Source organism: Wasmannia auropunctata, unplaced genomic scaffold, assembly GCF_000956235.1.
Source record: "Wasmannia auropunctata unplaced genomic scaffold, wasmannia.A_1.0 LD336085.1, whole genome shotgun sequence".
Lineage (NCBI taxonomy): Eukaryota > Metazoa > Arthropoda > Insecta > Hymenoptera > Formicidae > Wasmannia > Wasmannia auropunctata.
In genome coordinates, this window is record NW_012026805.1 from 1,891,789 (window position 1) to 1,906,947 (window position 15,159).

The window sequence follows — 15,159 nt, forward strand, 5'->3', positions numbered from 1 at the left end:
CCCCCCCTCACCGACGAATCCCCGACGAATTCGAACAATAAGCGATAACAGGTAATAACAGATAATACCCAGCCCGGTGTATCTCGGAACCGGCGCCCGATTAAAATTCCGCATTGTCGTGAAAACGTGAAAATTAAGGAAAAAAAAAAGATATTGATTCGGAACAGCGGGACCGAGAGATTTCGAAATTTTACCCTATTACTTCGGAGGAAACGGATAGCAATCTGCCTCGGCTCGGATTTCATGCTAGACTTGCAATGAGGCGGGCCTTTTCTTTGACCTCGTTTACTTATCGGCACAATTTCGACGATAGTAGATGTATCTTCGTTCTCATCGCCGATCGATCGGCGCGGTCGGAAAGAGGAAGAGAAGATCGCGGGAAAGCGCGGGGAGTAGGCAGGGGAGGAAGGGAGAGGGGAGTATGAATACTCGATGAAACAGTGATTTCGATATCTCGCGGTCGCATCTGAAGACTGGATCGTCGTGACGTAACGACTACGTAGCCCGTGGAGTTTATTCCGTCTTCGTAGATATCGATTCGATTCGCCGTCGACCAACCAAACGGAATATGTATTTTCGCTTTTGACGAGCAACGTCACGCACGCGACATAAGATGTTCTCTACGATTTGGTGACACATACCGTGCTTTTCCATCACTTTCGACGATCGAATAGTTAGATTTTCCATTTTAATTGCGAGAGGACTCTTATCTTTCTGCGAATGCAACGCCGCCGAATTGGAAACGAAAAGTATTACATCATCGAATTGATGATTAAAGAATATGTATATCTGTTAAAAATACATATATGACAAAACGAGTTGTAAAAGACCTGGAGATGTGGAAGATTAAAACGTACGAGCGCGACATTTGTATTGTTACATTTGTGACCCCATAAAATGTTGCCACTCGAAACGAAATTGTCGCGAGCAAGGTACAGATAAATATTGACGTTATGCTTACTCTTACGCCGGGAGTTTGAATATTTTTACTCGTTTTTATTTTTAAAAATACATAAGTAAGGCAGTTTTTTTATTTTTAAAACAAGCAGGGTCGAATTTCCATATATCAAATTGCGCTATTTAGGAGACGTTTAAATCGTTGACACTTTTACTTCTCCACTCTTTCCGCTATAATCGAATAATAAGTGAAACTTTATATAGCTTTCTCACATTGTACAGTCTAATAACCGTGTATCGAGTGACATCAATAAATGCTGCGCGTAACGCTACATTGGCCGCTTAAATACGTACAGTAAATACCGGCATAAATACTCGACGGTTCTAATATCTAGTAGACGCGAGAAAGTGATAAAGGAATTAGAACGTAAATCCGCGATTTCGAAGACGAGATGGCTGTCGCGGGAACAGAAGAAGTGTGGGGGTCGAGTTTCACGTCGTGCGAGCGTGCGAAGGCAGGAAGCCGTCTGGTCCGTCTAAGACGAAGAGGAGGACTTCCCCCGTGGCCAAGATGCCGAGTGAAAGGATTCGCCTTGTCGGCGGTGAACGTGGAAGAGCGCGGGTCTCACGAGCGTCACCGTCACCATCGTCGTCCTCCGTCCTCCTCGTCGTCGCCGCCGTCGACAGCGACAGCGGCAGCGACAGCGACGACGACGGCGACGTCGACACCTCCAGAGCGCGACTCGTCTCGTTCTCGTGACCCACTTGCCGTTCTCCGATTCGACGGCCCAGATTCGCTTCCTGCCGCCGAAGCATTTCCGTCTACGCTCTCGCATCTTGACAGACGCAGTCACGCAGTTTTCTCCTTCGATGCTTATATACTATCTCCGTCGACAAATAACATATATATACTTTATGAACCTCTACATACGCTTAGACAACGTAGAAATTCTTCTGATATTCCGTGACTATTTTCGAACTTTTCAAATTGAAGTTCTGTCAAAGTAAAACCCATTAAAAATTGGCTGAGTGGCACGTTTTACGTCTCTCGAATTTAGTCTCATTCAAATTCGATAACTTTTTCGTCACCTGTGACAAAGTACAAAAATCGCGTATGTCTGTACAACACATTTCATAACAATAGAGAATATAAATTTTAAAGTTAAAGTGACGAACTTTAGGCTCTTTAGAGTTCATTTTAATCATTTTAAAAAGTGTTACAAAATGTGTGCTAGCCTACTGTTGCGGCAAACTCTTCGACTGCTTTCGCAATGTAAAAAGCACATTTTTCGACGTTGAAAGTAAGCGTAATCCTTTCCGCGATTGTAAGCATAAAAATTCAGCTCTTCAGTAATGAGGGTTCTGAAGGAGGTTGCGCTCTAAGATTAAGCATGTCAGCGTGTCCTAAAATTGAGGACAGCGCGCGGAATAACATTTCGCGGATTGCGGACACTCGTGGCGCGTTAGGTTTTTACCGATTCGCCGACGTGTGCAGGCCTCGCGGTGTTTACGCAGCCAAACCGTTCGTCCGCAATCGTCCCGAGATGTCGTGGGAATTAATTAGGCGTAGACGATGTGGGTCAGTCCGCGCGAGTTGGTTCGGTCGGCCGGTGCGCGCGAGGTAATAATTAATCGGGACGCGATCGGGACGCGAAGATCTCTCAGGGCCATGATATCTCCGCGCGGAGCGGCCCGCGGGTCTCCGCTTTTTCGTCATTAAGCGGGTTTCGACGCGGGAATCGGCAGCTGATCACCGTCGTCGACGCGCGCACCTGGCGCCGCTGCCGCCGCGCCGCCGCGGAGGCAGCCGTCGCTCTTGGAGCGGCGCGGCGCCAAGGTTGATTTCTTGACGTGCCGCGCGACTCGCGGTGGAAAGCGCGCTCCCGGCGTACTTACAATCGCGGTGAAATTCTCCGCGTGCGAGCGCGGAGTATCAATTATCGCGGCGAAAAGAAAATAGAAGAAAGACGCGGCCGCAGGTGTATATACATATACAGGTAGCAGGCGAGCGCGCGCGCGCGAGCGAGCGGAAGCGGCAACACTCGTTGCGTTTTATTACGATGGCGCAGGCCGCAATTCCCGCCGCGACACACTGTCGACAATGAGATCGAACTTTCCCTAATTGAAATTATCCTGCGAGCGAGCGAGCGCGCGGGACTGCCTTCAGTCTCCTTTTTACGACGCGCGTCCGACCGCTTTTGGTCGAAGGGAAAAATTGCCGAAGTATGTCTTTAGCGCGCGTTTAAAGTGCCACTCGTGGCTGCGCGGAAAGGTATATACGAATGATCGCCGTTTACCGGACCGTAAATTGCGGCCGCTCGGAATATGCTAATAAGACAACGCCTTAATGAAAATTTCCGTGGCTGCTGGAATAAGCCTGCCTCTTCGCGTATGCTTGTCGGTAACAACTTCACGGGTAGCTCGTAAAATTTCGCAAGAAACGTCATGAAAATGCGAGTGAATTAAGCAGCAGCTTTGCCATAATTTCATTCTAATAGTCGCGTAAAACTTAGCGTTTTCTTCTGCTTTCTCGATTGCAGTGTTGCGTATAAACTCAAGTGGAAATCACAAAATGCTTCCGGAAACAACTTCACAACAGCTTCTTAGATAAAATACTTACTAAATATTTACTTAAGATAAGAAAATAAATACACAAATGTTTTTTTCATTCTCTCTTTCTCTCTCTCTCTCTCTTTTTCTCTTTAAGAAAAGAGGACACTGCTGCCCGCGTAAAATTTGGAAAGTAAGGGACAAAAATGCTGTAACGACGGCGCGCTATACCGAGGCGCGCTCGACGGGCCGCCGCGCTCCAAGTAAAAGTGTGCCAGATTGTATAATCGAACGTGAATAAGCAAAATGTTACGCCATACCGATTTGGTAACGTCGTCGGGGCCCCCCCACTTCCTCTTGCCCCCGTCCGAAAGGCACGGCCGTGTTCCCATTGCGATCGGCGCAACGGCCCGCGCGGGCGGAGGTGGTTGGCGGACGGGAGAAAATTCAACCTGTTAAGGGTCGTGCGTTTCGATACCGGATGTGTACAGAATTGCATCTCCGGGTAGGTAACAATAAATAAAGCGGCCGGTATTCTCTGGAGAATTTTGATAATTGTCTCCCCCTCCCTTCTGAAATTGTTTAGCGTTGAAAAAATTAAACTCTAATGGTACACGGAGAGAATGGTTTTGCTGAAGAATTTAAAAATTTAGATATAGATAGAGGTTTGAAAATATTTTTGTTAAATCACCAAATTAATTATATAGGACTCTTTAACATGAGTTGTAAAAAGTTTTGATATTCTAGGTTGAGTATCCTACGTAATTATTTTGATGGACCAACAAAATTATTTTTTGATTGGCATTTAGCTAAACTTTTTAACTAAACTTCAGTAAAATGTCATTTTTTTCGCATATGAACAAATTCTTTTTTGTGCGCCTGTTAACTTTACGATCTATTATATTAGTAGAATTTTTTGATTCGGGTTAGCTCAGTTGCTTTAATAGCTGTTCTAACAGGTTTTTTCAAATTTTCTCCAAGAAGAAACTGTCGGTTCTTAGCTTGATGATTGCCAAGATATTTGGTGACGAAATCTCTTAAAGAAGCTATGAATAAAATTCGACTCAGGGAGCAGATTCATCTTTTAATTTATGATTCTGACGAATTGATTAATATTCAATTAACTGTTACGATCGTTACATTTGTGCAAAAATCTTTTTCAAAAGTTTACACGTTTTATATTCGCGAGATGGAATATCTGTGCTAAGTTATAACTAAAAGTATTACGGTTCAATAAACTGTAGCTTTTCGTGAATTTCTGTCTAGGCTGACGGATCTCTCTCGCCTTATGCGACTTTGTTGCGATTCACATCCGCGGGAATTCTCGGCGCTATCGAAAACTGCATCAAGCGATTTTCCGCGATTTCGCCGGAGCCAATTGGCCATCGGCCCCTTTTATCTAGATCACTGTACCGCACAAACATTGCGCAACGTTCCCGCGGGTAAGAGTGACCGCACATACATAACTCCGTCTACAGGGTGTCGCGTACGGAGCCACTTTCTGCCTTCGGCTTTCCTTTTTTTCGACCAGTTTGAGATCTTTGTCGTTCTTGTCAAGAAGAAAAAAACAAAACGCTTTCTCACAATCCTCTCGTTCGAGGATTAATTGATTAAAAATTAACGGCAAGCTCGTTGAAGCTGGATTTGGATTCGGCCGATCGATGGAGGCGCGAGAAGGAACGGGTCTTCGTGAAGTAGAAAATAATCAGTGGTTTGCTTATCGAGGGCGAACTGTTTGCCTATCCGCGGTCGACCGCGTTATAGACCTCTCCGGGCGCCGCTGCCGTGTACTCTTACCCGGAATAGCGACTCGAGGAAAGAATAGAATAGCGCGCCGCTATTTTCGGCCGCGGATCATCATCGAGCCGCGATTCGAGTCGTCCATTAGCGCCTCGAGGAAACGTGTGAAAGACCCTTTAGGCACGCCGAGAACGAAAGTAACGCGCGCGCGCGCGCACGAGGTGCGTTGGCAAACCGGTGCGGCGCGGCGTGGCACAAATTTTGACGCTGACGGCGTGCGTCAAGAGGCGAAAGTGTTACAAGGTTCCGAATAGCGGATAGAATGTACGATTCAAAGACGATTTTATTTTCCGCCCGCTAATTCGCCCGACTCTTCCTCGTGCCTCGTGACTCCATTCAGGTTTCATTGCGAAAATTATAATTGCGTAAGTTCCAAGTCCGCCGAAGCTCCACGCGCGATGCGTATCTTTCTAAATTCTTAATGAACAAATGTATATGTAGCTGCTAGCAATAAGAATAACGAATGCTCGAAGAAATAATAAAGTTCCTACCGAAACCGGAAGAAAAAAACGACATTAAAGAAGATACGAGTTACGTAACGAATATCATACGCAAGAGATTTACGATGTTGTTCCTTTTTTTGTTTCTTTCCTCTTTTGATTCGTATCGTTCACCCATACGTGTATTGTGTCAAGGGTAAACCTGATTTTTATACGAGAATATCAATTACATTCTGGAAGTTAACGTTTGACGTCAAAGCAGCTTGCGAATACATTACCATCTCGATTATCGAGAAGCAGATGCCGTCAAAAATGTTTTGGTCTTTTTCGGGAACAATGACAAATTGTCCAGACATGCGAGAGACTACTTTGTTCCGATTGAAGAAATTCTCATATATTTTCGGCAACTTTGTAACTATTTGTTACAAAGTTTGTTACTAAATATAGCGTCGCGTAAAATAGTCTAAGTTTTCATATTAAAAATAATAATACCTATAAAAAAAAAACGAAAAAATTCGACTCGGTTATAAACGCGATTTTTCTTCACGGCCGAATCCGAATGCGCGAAAATGAGCGTATTTGGGAAACGTACCGGATCGGCGGGGGATCAGGAATGTCCTGGTTGCCCTAGATCAAGTACTCCTGAGATATTTTTAAAAGATCGCCAGACGCACCGACGTAACTTCGAACGCGCGAGATGCGCACGCGGGCAGGGTTACGGTTTTGAAAGGAGGGGGTGAAAGGAAACGGTGGGAAAAAAAGGGGAAGCGGCTTTCTGCCGCGGGAAATCGACGGAAAAAAATAGAACGGCGCGCGAATTCGGCGAATAACGGCCGCTTACGAAAGAGTCACCGGAGTCGGGCGAAGAGATCGTAAAGAAAAAATTTCCGCTTGCAATCCTCCTTCTCGTCGCCGCGCGAGAAATCGCGAAGTAGGTATAAGAAGCATCGGCGGATAGATACATTGCTCAGATATATCGATGTCTTGCATGTGTTTGCATTTAAATTATACGACATTTATCAAAAGGCCACAACGTATTTCTCTCTCCCTTTCTGTCTCCCGAAATTATTTTGTTGAAATATTAAAATATTTATTCCAGGAAAAGATGTATACTTATTTTATTAATACTTGTTTTGATCGGTCAATATAAATGATATAATATGATTTCAATGTTCGATGGAATTTCTGTTTAAAATGCGCGTAGTTTATCACCCTGATACTTTCGAATAATTGCTGACCGTGTATATTAATATCTAAAAAGTTATCAAAAATATGGCGATAATATTTTTTTTGGTACACTAAATACCAATCTATCTTCCTATTTACGCGTATACTTATCAGGCGGTGATTTAATAACATGATTTACGTAATCTTGGCGAAATTATCTTCCGTATTGCGATGTTTACGTTTAGAAAAGCGTGCTATATCAGATGTTAATATCACATGGAGACTCACGTGACGCAGCCAGCGTGTTTGATATGTAATCGTACGACAGGATTAAGTTTATCGCTAACTGCTAAGGGGAGTAGTTACATTCTAAGTAATAAAATATTGAATTTGTATGAGACATTACACTCTCCTCGTCATACGAAACTGCCAGACGGAAATAATCCTTTCACAATCGTTCACTGTGAATCAAAGGAAAGAAAAAGGAAGAAAGAGAGAGAGAGAGAAAGAGAAAGAGAGAATTATTTATACAGCTGTCGATTATCAGTCATCGTAAGACTGCACTAGCTTACACCCGAGTATTTTTCTGCCGCGGTTTACTCTTCGCGATTGAAATCTTGTTTGGTACGAGCGATCGATGGCCGATAATGAGATAACACCAGGAAAAGCAACCGTCGTCGTTACCACGAGCGTGCGAGATCGATTACTTTTGCGACTCCGATATCTGCACGGAACAAATGTCTTTTAAGCGACGAAAGTGAGTCTGTGACGCGACGCCGGGAGTTCAAAGTGCTCTTGGTCAATATGTGTGTACCGATACTTCTGTTATTAAGAGCGCTACCCGTTCTATCTTTAGCGCTTTCGTGTACTTCAGCACTTCTACTGACGCATTAAATTTTCTCGAGGAACGGAGATTCTTATCGCGGAATTTTTCTGCTCCTTTCTTTATTCTTTTGAAGATAATGTTTCATATCGCGCGACGAAAGAGAAAAAACATAAAATAAAGCGTAGAATAGAACGTAAAAATAGTTGCAAATTATTTTCCTCCTTACGTTCTCTTTATACAAAATATATCGATGACGACGAATCCAGAACATCTCGGCTCGAGCTTCGAAATGTTCGTGATTCAATCTTTTTTTTATCTCCAGGAATAGATGCGCGATAATATATATTTTTTTAAGTTAAGGAAAATTGTTAGAAAAATAGTCGGGAGGAAGGAAGAGAGAAGAATTTTATGAAGCTGCGTGCGAGTCACGTTAAACGACGCCGTGGAAGGGTCGAGCGCCGCAGCCTTATGTAACACGCGCTCGCGAGGCCGCAAGGCGAGTAAAAATAAAGGAACGAAACGGGTGATGCAGAGTGGAGATTCTAAGGCTAGAGCGGGTCTAGGTCTAGGTCGACTAGGCGCGGCCGCCTGCCCTGGCGTTGCCTGTATACGTGTTGCGCTTCGTGCGATAGAGTCCACTTCCTGATCGGAGATAGCGGACTTCCTTCGTCGAAAACGGCTATCGGTATAATACGGATACGCAAGCGTTTGATTCTCCAGTCGATTTTTCGCTTGATTTTTAACCAATTCGTCTCTTGTAAACGCAACAAAAGAAAAGAAGAATTTTATACTTATTTAATCACTATTAAAATTGCATTATTTTATATTTAAAAAATGTACATTTGGTAATTTTTATATATATATATTTTTTTATAGCAAAACGATATTACTTTTTGTAAACTATTTCTTCGCGGTTTCTCCTTCGAGTCAAATATGCATCGCGCTACTGTAGCGCGGCGTCCGTTCGCTCGTACGTGAAAGTGGTGAATCCGTTTCCCGAAACAGGTGCGCGGTGTTTCACCGCGTGCGAGGAGAGGAAAAGCGCCGCGAGAGCGAGAAATGAGACGCGCCGCGCCGCGGTCGGAGTCTAGCTAGGTCTAGGTGTAGGTCTAGGTCGACTGGGAAGGGGCGCGGCGGTCTACTTCCTACCCGAGGACGACAATCCGGCTTTCCTCTCGGAAATGCTCGCGCGAAATGACGCCGATCGCTCGGGCGAAACGCTTCGCGCGTGCGTGCTCTGCGAAACAATAGAACCGTGTCAGTACGCCAGTTTCCGCGATTATTTGACTCGTCGAGGAAAAAGCGCGCTGCTGCGAGAAATTTCTCGCGTTTCGACGGAAATCGTCCGGGATAATCGGTAACGATTCGCAACTTAATTTCCATATCTTTATTCCGGTATTTGTCAATTTTGTTATACAATTTTGATAACACACTGTGACAATAATAAAAAATATCAACTCCGAGATAATCTTCCCCTTTATTTTCTGTAATGTAACATCGACAATAGCGCGGTATGCTTCTGACTCACGCAGAAATTATCGTCGAGCCGGCCGCGGCCGTTTTAGCGTTGAAAATCGAAAGTTGGCCGGTGCATTCACACCGTCAACACGTGACATTCTCGTGACTTGCTGATTAATGGCGTCCGCGGACTCCGGAAGTACGGAGAGCGCGGTATCGGATTTTTTATTGTAGGCCACGGCGCGTTTTGCAAATTGCACGCGAGGCAGAAAATAACGGGTCGTCATGAACGAACGCCACCGTCGATTTCGTGGCGTCCGAGCGAGCTTCGATTCGCCCGTGCGAGTTCTCGTTCTCTTTTTCCGTTTTTTTTCCCTGACAAAACGGAAAAAAAACCGCGCATTGTCACACTTAAGCTCGAACGCGATAATCGCATTTCGCAAGAGAGACAAATCGCCGTACTCTCTTCGTTACTTACATTCACAATCTCTTATTTACGATCGAATTGTTTTTTGTATTCTCGCCTTCCCCGATTTGTTGTCATAATTATCGCGTGTTTTGTAAGCAACATTGCAAACACAAACCGTTCGGAAGTGTTAAAGAACTCGATTTTCTCATCGGGATAGCCCCTCTTGCCCTCTCTTCCTCATTGTGGTCTCTTTATATTCATTATTTTCGTTTGCAGCTTCAGTTTCTTAATTTCGAGCCGAAGTTCCGAGTTTACGACTCGCCGAATCTCCGCGCACTCTCTTTGGGCGAAGTTTCGCGCGACGCTACGACCGTTCGTTCCCGCGCTGATATCGCGCGATCCAATAATAAGTGCAAAGTTCCTTTAAATAGCGCCGCTAGCGTCCGTTGAATATTCATGAGGAAGTTAAACCTCCGTGTGGAATTCGTTACGATACCGCGCGAGGAAGGTTACGGAATTAAATAGTTCGACGTGAATTCGCTTTGCATTTGTGCCCCTCTTCCCCCTCTCCCCCCTGCTTCCCTGTCCTCGTGTAAATTGTGCGAGCTCGACTGCCATTTGCAATAATTATTCCTGCACCGCGCGAAGTAAAATTTATGCGGGTGTCTAATTACATTTATTTATATATTATATTGTATTGATTAACAATTGCGTCGATACGTTCACAATAACTCTCACTCGAGCAAATTAAAGAAAAAAAAGATAAAACTTGTTGCTCCGTGTAGTGATTGGTAGAAAAACCATTATCGCATGTTAACTTTATTAAACAATTCTAGATTGCTTGAAAGGTGTCGAGCCTCGTTGAGAGATAAGGAAAAAATTTTAATTAGGACATTGCGCTTACTTGGAAAACACTTATCTAGTAAGAATTTATTAATATAAGCGAGCAAAGTATGTGTGGAAGGTAACCTTGCAGGAGGGAAATTTTAATTAGAACGTTGCGTTCAACTCGGGAGTTTATTATTTACAAAAACCCCATTAAGAGACTTAATTCAAGGCTGCATCATTCGCGCATCGTTCTTAGGATCATCCAGTACACGAAGCAGAAATTTTAATTAGAACGCCGCGTTTATCTGCGGAACACAATTACCAAGAAACCATTAATACGGCATGCACGAAAGACGTAAAGTAAAATCGCATTTTACATCCGCCCCGTGTCTTCCGGATCGCCACAATCTTGCCCGGCTCTTGCCCCGGCTGATTGGACCTAAGTAAATTGGAACGTCGAATTTGCGTGAAAAGGCGGAAAGAAGAAAAAGAAAAGGGAAAGGAATCCGTTGATTCGCGCGCGCAAAGAACCGTAAAGGATAAAATTCGCGTGCGTGGCGTCTTCCGCGCGCGCGCACGCACCGATGCGCCCGTCTCTTTCGGATCACCCTGTATAGACGGGAGGAGGAAAGAAAAGGAGGACGCGCGCGCTCGGCTTTACAGATAGGCGCGCATAGGCTGGCATCAGGCTCTCTCTGGCTGACAGAGAGAAGCGCGCGTCCTTCCTGGGTCTCTGCCCCTGCACCGACGTGTGTATTGTAGTATTGTATATTTGCAGTGTACATATTATCAGAGCGTGCTCCTCTGTGTGCGCGCACTTGCCGTGCCCGCCACCGCCGCCGTGTCCGCGTGTGTTCACGCGTGCGCGCGCGCGCGCGTGTATATATATGTGTGCGTGCGCATCAATACGCACACGCGATGCCGCTGCCGCCGCCGCCGTCGCTGCCGCCGGCAAAAATGCATAGCGCTGTGCTGCACCAGACGGTTCTCAACCGCTCGCGCGACGCATTTAGCCGCGGACCCTCCACCCGTTCGGAGCTTTTGTTTACGACCAATCCACCGTGTAACGAGGCGCGCACTTATTTCCTTCTTTCCGAAAAGGAATCAGCGCCGCGGAGAAACCGTACGGTATCCAGCAAACATAGATTATGACTGCAATATTGCAGCAACATTGTAATATTTCTGCAATATAGCTGGAATGTTACAATGTTGGCTGCTTATAATCTGTGTTTGCTGAGGTACCTCTCGGAATCTTTCTGCAACGTTTATCCGTCGCGTTCGCTCGAGGAGACGTGCACGAGAAGACAATACTTAGCTTGTAACTCAAGTCCGTAAATCGATGATCCACATGCGGCTCAAGCACTAAACGTCGTCGAATTTACATGATACCTCGGATACATTTACATATAGTTTTGATTATCTAAAAAGTTACATTCTACGAAGATGTCGTCTCGATTAGACATTGGAGCGTAAAATTCGCGCGTTTGGTATCGTCGCGAGACGTCGCGTAAATAAGAGCCTCGTTTTTTTCCGCGAGGAATTATTCCCGGGGGCAGATACGCGCCCGGCGACGTTCGATAGATTCAGTTCAACGGCGATAGAGATAATCGGTGGCTGAAGGATGGTTGCGCCCCGGGAGAGGAAGTGGGAAAGAGAGAGAGAGAGAGAGAGAGAGAGCCCGCGCATTCGTAAAGCCGCGAGTAAATGCCTCCTTCAAGGTTTTCCCTCCATTTACCGACAGCTATTGGAGCACGTCGGATCGCGTGCTGCGACTCTTAGCTCGCGCGGCGTGGTGGCGAGCCGCGGATATTTTCGAAATTTATCGACGTCATCGTGCACGATGACGATAATCGGGGGAATCTGAGTGCAAGGACCAGACGAGGCCACGCTCTATCCCAGATGCTGGGAGGAATTCCCGATAAAAAAAAAAGAAAAAAAAACAAGACACTCCGAAATTTTGATCGCATACCAAAGTTTCCTCGCTTTATTTTATTTTATTGTGTGAGACTAACAATAAAATCAAACCGTGATTTCTTTGCAGTCGTATCGCTCCGCGACGTATTCAAATTTCGTTTCTTTAGGCGCGACACAGATACATGTAATTCAGAATTCAATCGGTTCTGAGAACGCCTGCGAAAATATCTATTCGCATCTTCCCTCCGAGCGCGAAAATCGATTGGAAATAATTACGCGTAATAAATGCGATACCGCAGTATCTAATGATGTGATTAGGGGAGGAGGGGGAAGGCGATAAAATTATTAGAGAGATTTACGGTTATTTATTTTAGTAATAACTACCAACGCGCAATTATCGTATTGAGAGCTACGGCCGCATCACGTTTACCACACTGTTGTAATCACTTCGTTGATTACGTAAACACGTACATTTATGTAAACGCGCCTCTTTATTGCATCGATTTATGAGCCATCGCACGTCCCGCGGCTATTAAAATAAACAATTTATCATGGAAAGTTAATTGTCGCACAATCGATGTGAAACGATGTATCTGCGTCACGCAGTTTTTCCAGTGGGCGACTTTCAAGCGCCGCGTCAATTCCTGCCCCCTCCCCCCTCCTCCCCGTCTCGTTACGCTCGCGTCCGAGATTCCCTCGCTTTTCTCTCCGTTTTTTTTCCTCGTCATCGAGACCGATAGGAAAATTTAGACGTGCAATCACCGCGTTTTGATACGCACGTTGACACTCTTGCGTCTCCGTATATCTTCGCGTGCGTTTCCTGCCGTCGAAAATAGATTCGTACGGACATTTAAACGCCGGCTCTTGGTGGCGGAGGAGGAAGCGCGCGAGCCCGAAATAAGTTTCCTTCGCGCTTTCGACTTTCAATTTCGACCGGCGCGCGGTTTCTCTGCGCGCAGCGCGCGCCGACAACGTTCTCCGAAACTGACGCTAGGTAAACAGAATTTAAACGCCAAACTCTAAATTCTAGACGAAACTGCGCCGACATGGCATTGCACTCGGTGTGTCTTGCGGATAGACCGACTAACGTTCATTTAAGAGAAACTGACGTGCAGCTGCACCTAATATAAAACGCAAGATATAAAACGAGAATTTGTTAATTCTTTTTCAAACGTATTTAGACGTTTTCGTAAAACGGTAAAAATGATTTTTTAAATCCTGCGCTATTGCGGAATTTAATGTGTGATAATTTCTATATACAATGCCGGAAGCAACGAAGTGACAACGAGATGACCAGTCTGGACCGAGTCATCGTGCATCCCGTTTTCAAGTCAAAATAATCAAATAATAATTAGATCGTCAATATACATAGAGGCCTCTTCCTCTTTTATTCGCATTTGCCCATTCTCCAGCCTCGAAATTCTGACCGACTCGCCTATACATGATGAGCGTCACTTTCTTTATTCCTATTATGCTAGCTCACGTATGGGCCTCGTATGTGCGCGTGCGCGCATCGTGACTGTATGCACGTGCATACACGTAACTCGCTGCACAGGGAAGTGGGCGCGGAAGGGGGAGGATAGCCGAAGGGGGGAGAGAGAGAGAGAGAGAGAGAGAGAGAGAGAGAGAGAGAGAGAGAGAGAAAGAAACGACGCAGCTAGAGTACTGTGCGGGTATAACGCCGAAGGCATGTATCGGCGGTTCCAGCGGAGGTATAGACGGTGACCTTGTCGTCGGCAATTCACCCCGTCTGACCCCCCTCTCTTTCTCCTCCCCTCCATCCCGGCGGCGCGGTACCCTTTCCTCCTCCTCCTCCTCCTTTTCCTTCTCCTCTTCCTCCTCCTCCTCTTCGTTTGCCTCTTCATCGGTTCCACTCTTCCCCGCCGCCGCCTCCCGACACATCGCGCATCGTCGTGTCCTTCCCTTCTCCGCTCTTCCGTCGGCTTCTCCGGGGTGGTGTGATCGCTCCCTACACCCTGCCCAACAACTACTACACCCTCCCGCCGTCCCCTTCCCGCGGAACGCGCGCGAACGGACACGTCCGACGTTTTCCGTTCTCGTCGCACTCGTCGAAAGAGACGTAACCACGTCTCTCTCCGAGAGAGCTTCCACTCTCGCTCGCTCGCTCGCTTTGTCTTCCCTCCCTGTTCTTCTCTCCTTCTTCGTTTTCGCGCTTCGCTTGTAATATCGCGTGCGCCTCGTGGACTTTCCTTGCTCTTCCATCCTTCATTTGCCCTAGACTCATCCCCCCTCTCCTCTCTGTCTCTCCACCTTACCTATCTCTCGCACCTCTCGCTTCCCTCCTTTCTCTCTCTCTCTCTCTCTCTCTCTCTCTCTCTCGTTCGTGCTTGATAAAGGCTGCGTTCGTTTTGGCGCTCACAATATCATTTCATCCTTGTTGTTTATCAAATGTTAAACAAAGACAAATAATGCTTATAAGCGCTGTAAGTGCCAAACCGAACGCAGCCAAAGTGCGTCCGTCCGTCCGTCCATCGTTGTGTGTGCCCTTCGCTCTGCTCCGTTTATGACGAAAGCCTAACTAACTCTTGTCTTGCGCCTCCTCTTTGTGTGGAGAAGGACACTACTAGATATATAGCCTGCGCCTCCCAATTATCTCCGATTTCCTCCTCCTCCTCCTCTCTCTCTCTCTCTCTCTCTCTCTCTCTCTTTCTTTTTTTCTTTCTTTCTCTTTCTTTCTTTCTTAAGGTCCAGTCAAAATCTCATTCCTTTTTTCACTTGGAGTCGCAGCGGTCGCCATTCTTCTAAGACATTCTAAGTAATCTTTAAAATCAATATTTTCGGAAAATTAATATCACGAAGCTGTGGAAAATATGAGTTTGTAATTCCTTTTCGAAAAATAATTTATAAAT

At 45.7% G+C, this 15,159-nt stretch overlaps 1 protein-coding gene across 1 annotated transcript in view; it reads left to right on the forward strand.

The window, feature by feature from the left end:
- LOC105448482 (ecdysone-induced protein 74EF) overlaps positions 1–15,159 on the forward strand; it is a 136,833-nt gene that overhangs the window by 104,196 nt on the left and 17,478 nt on the right. The window lies entirely within an intron of this gene.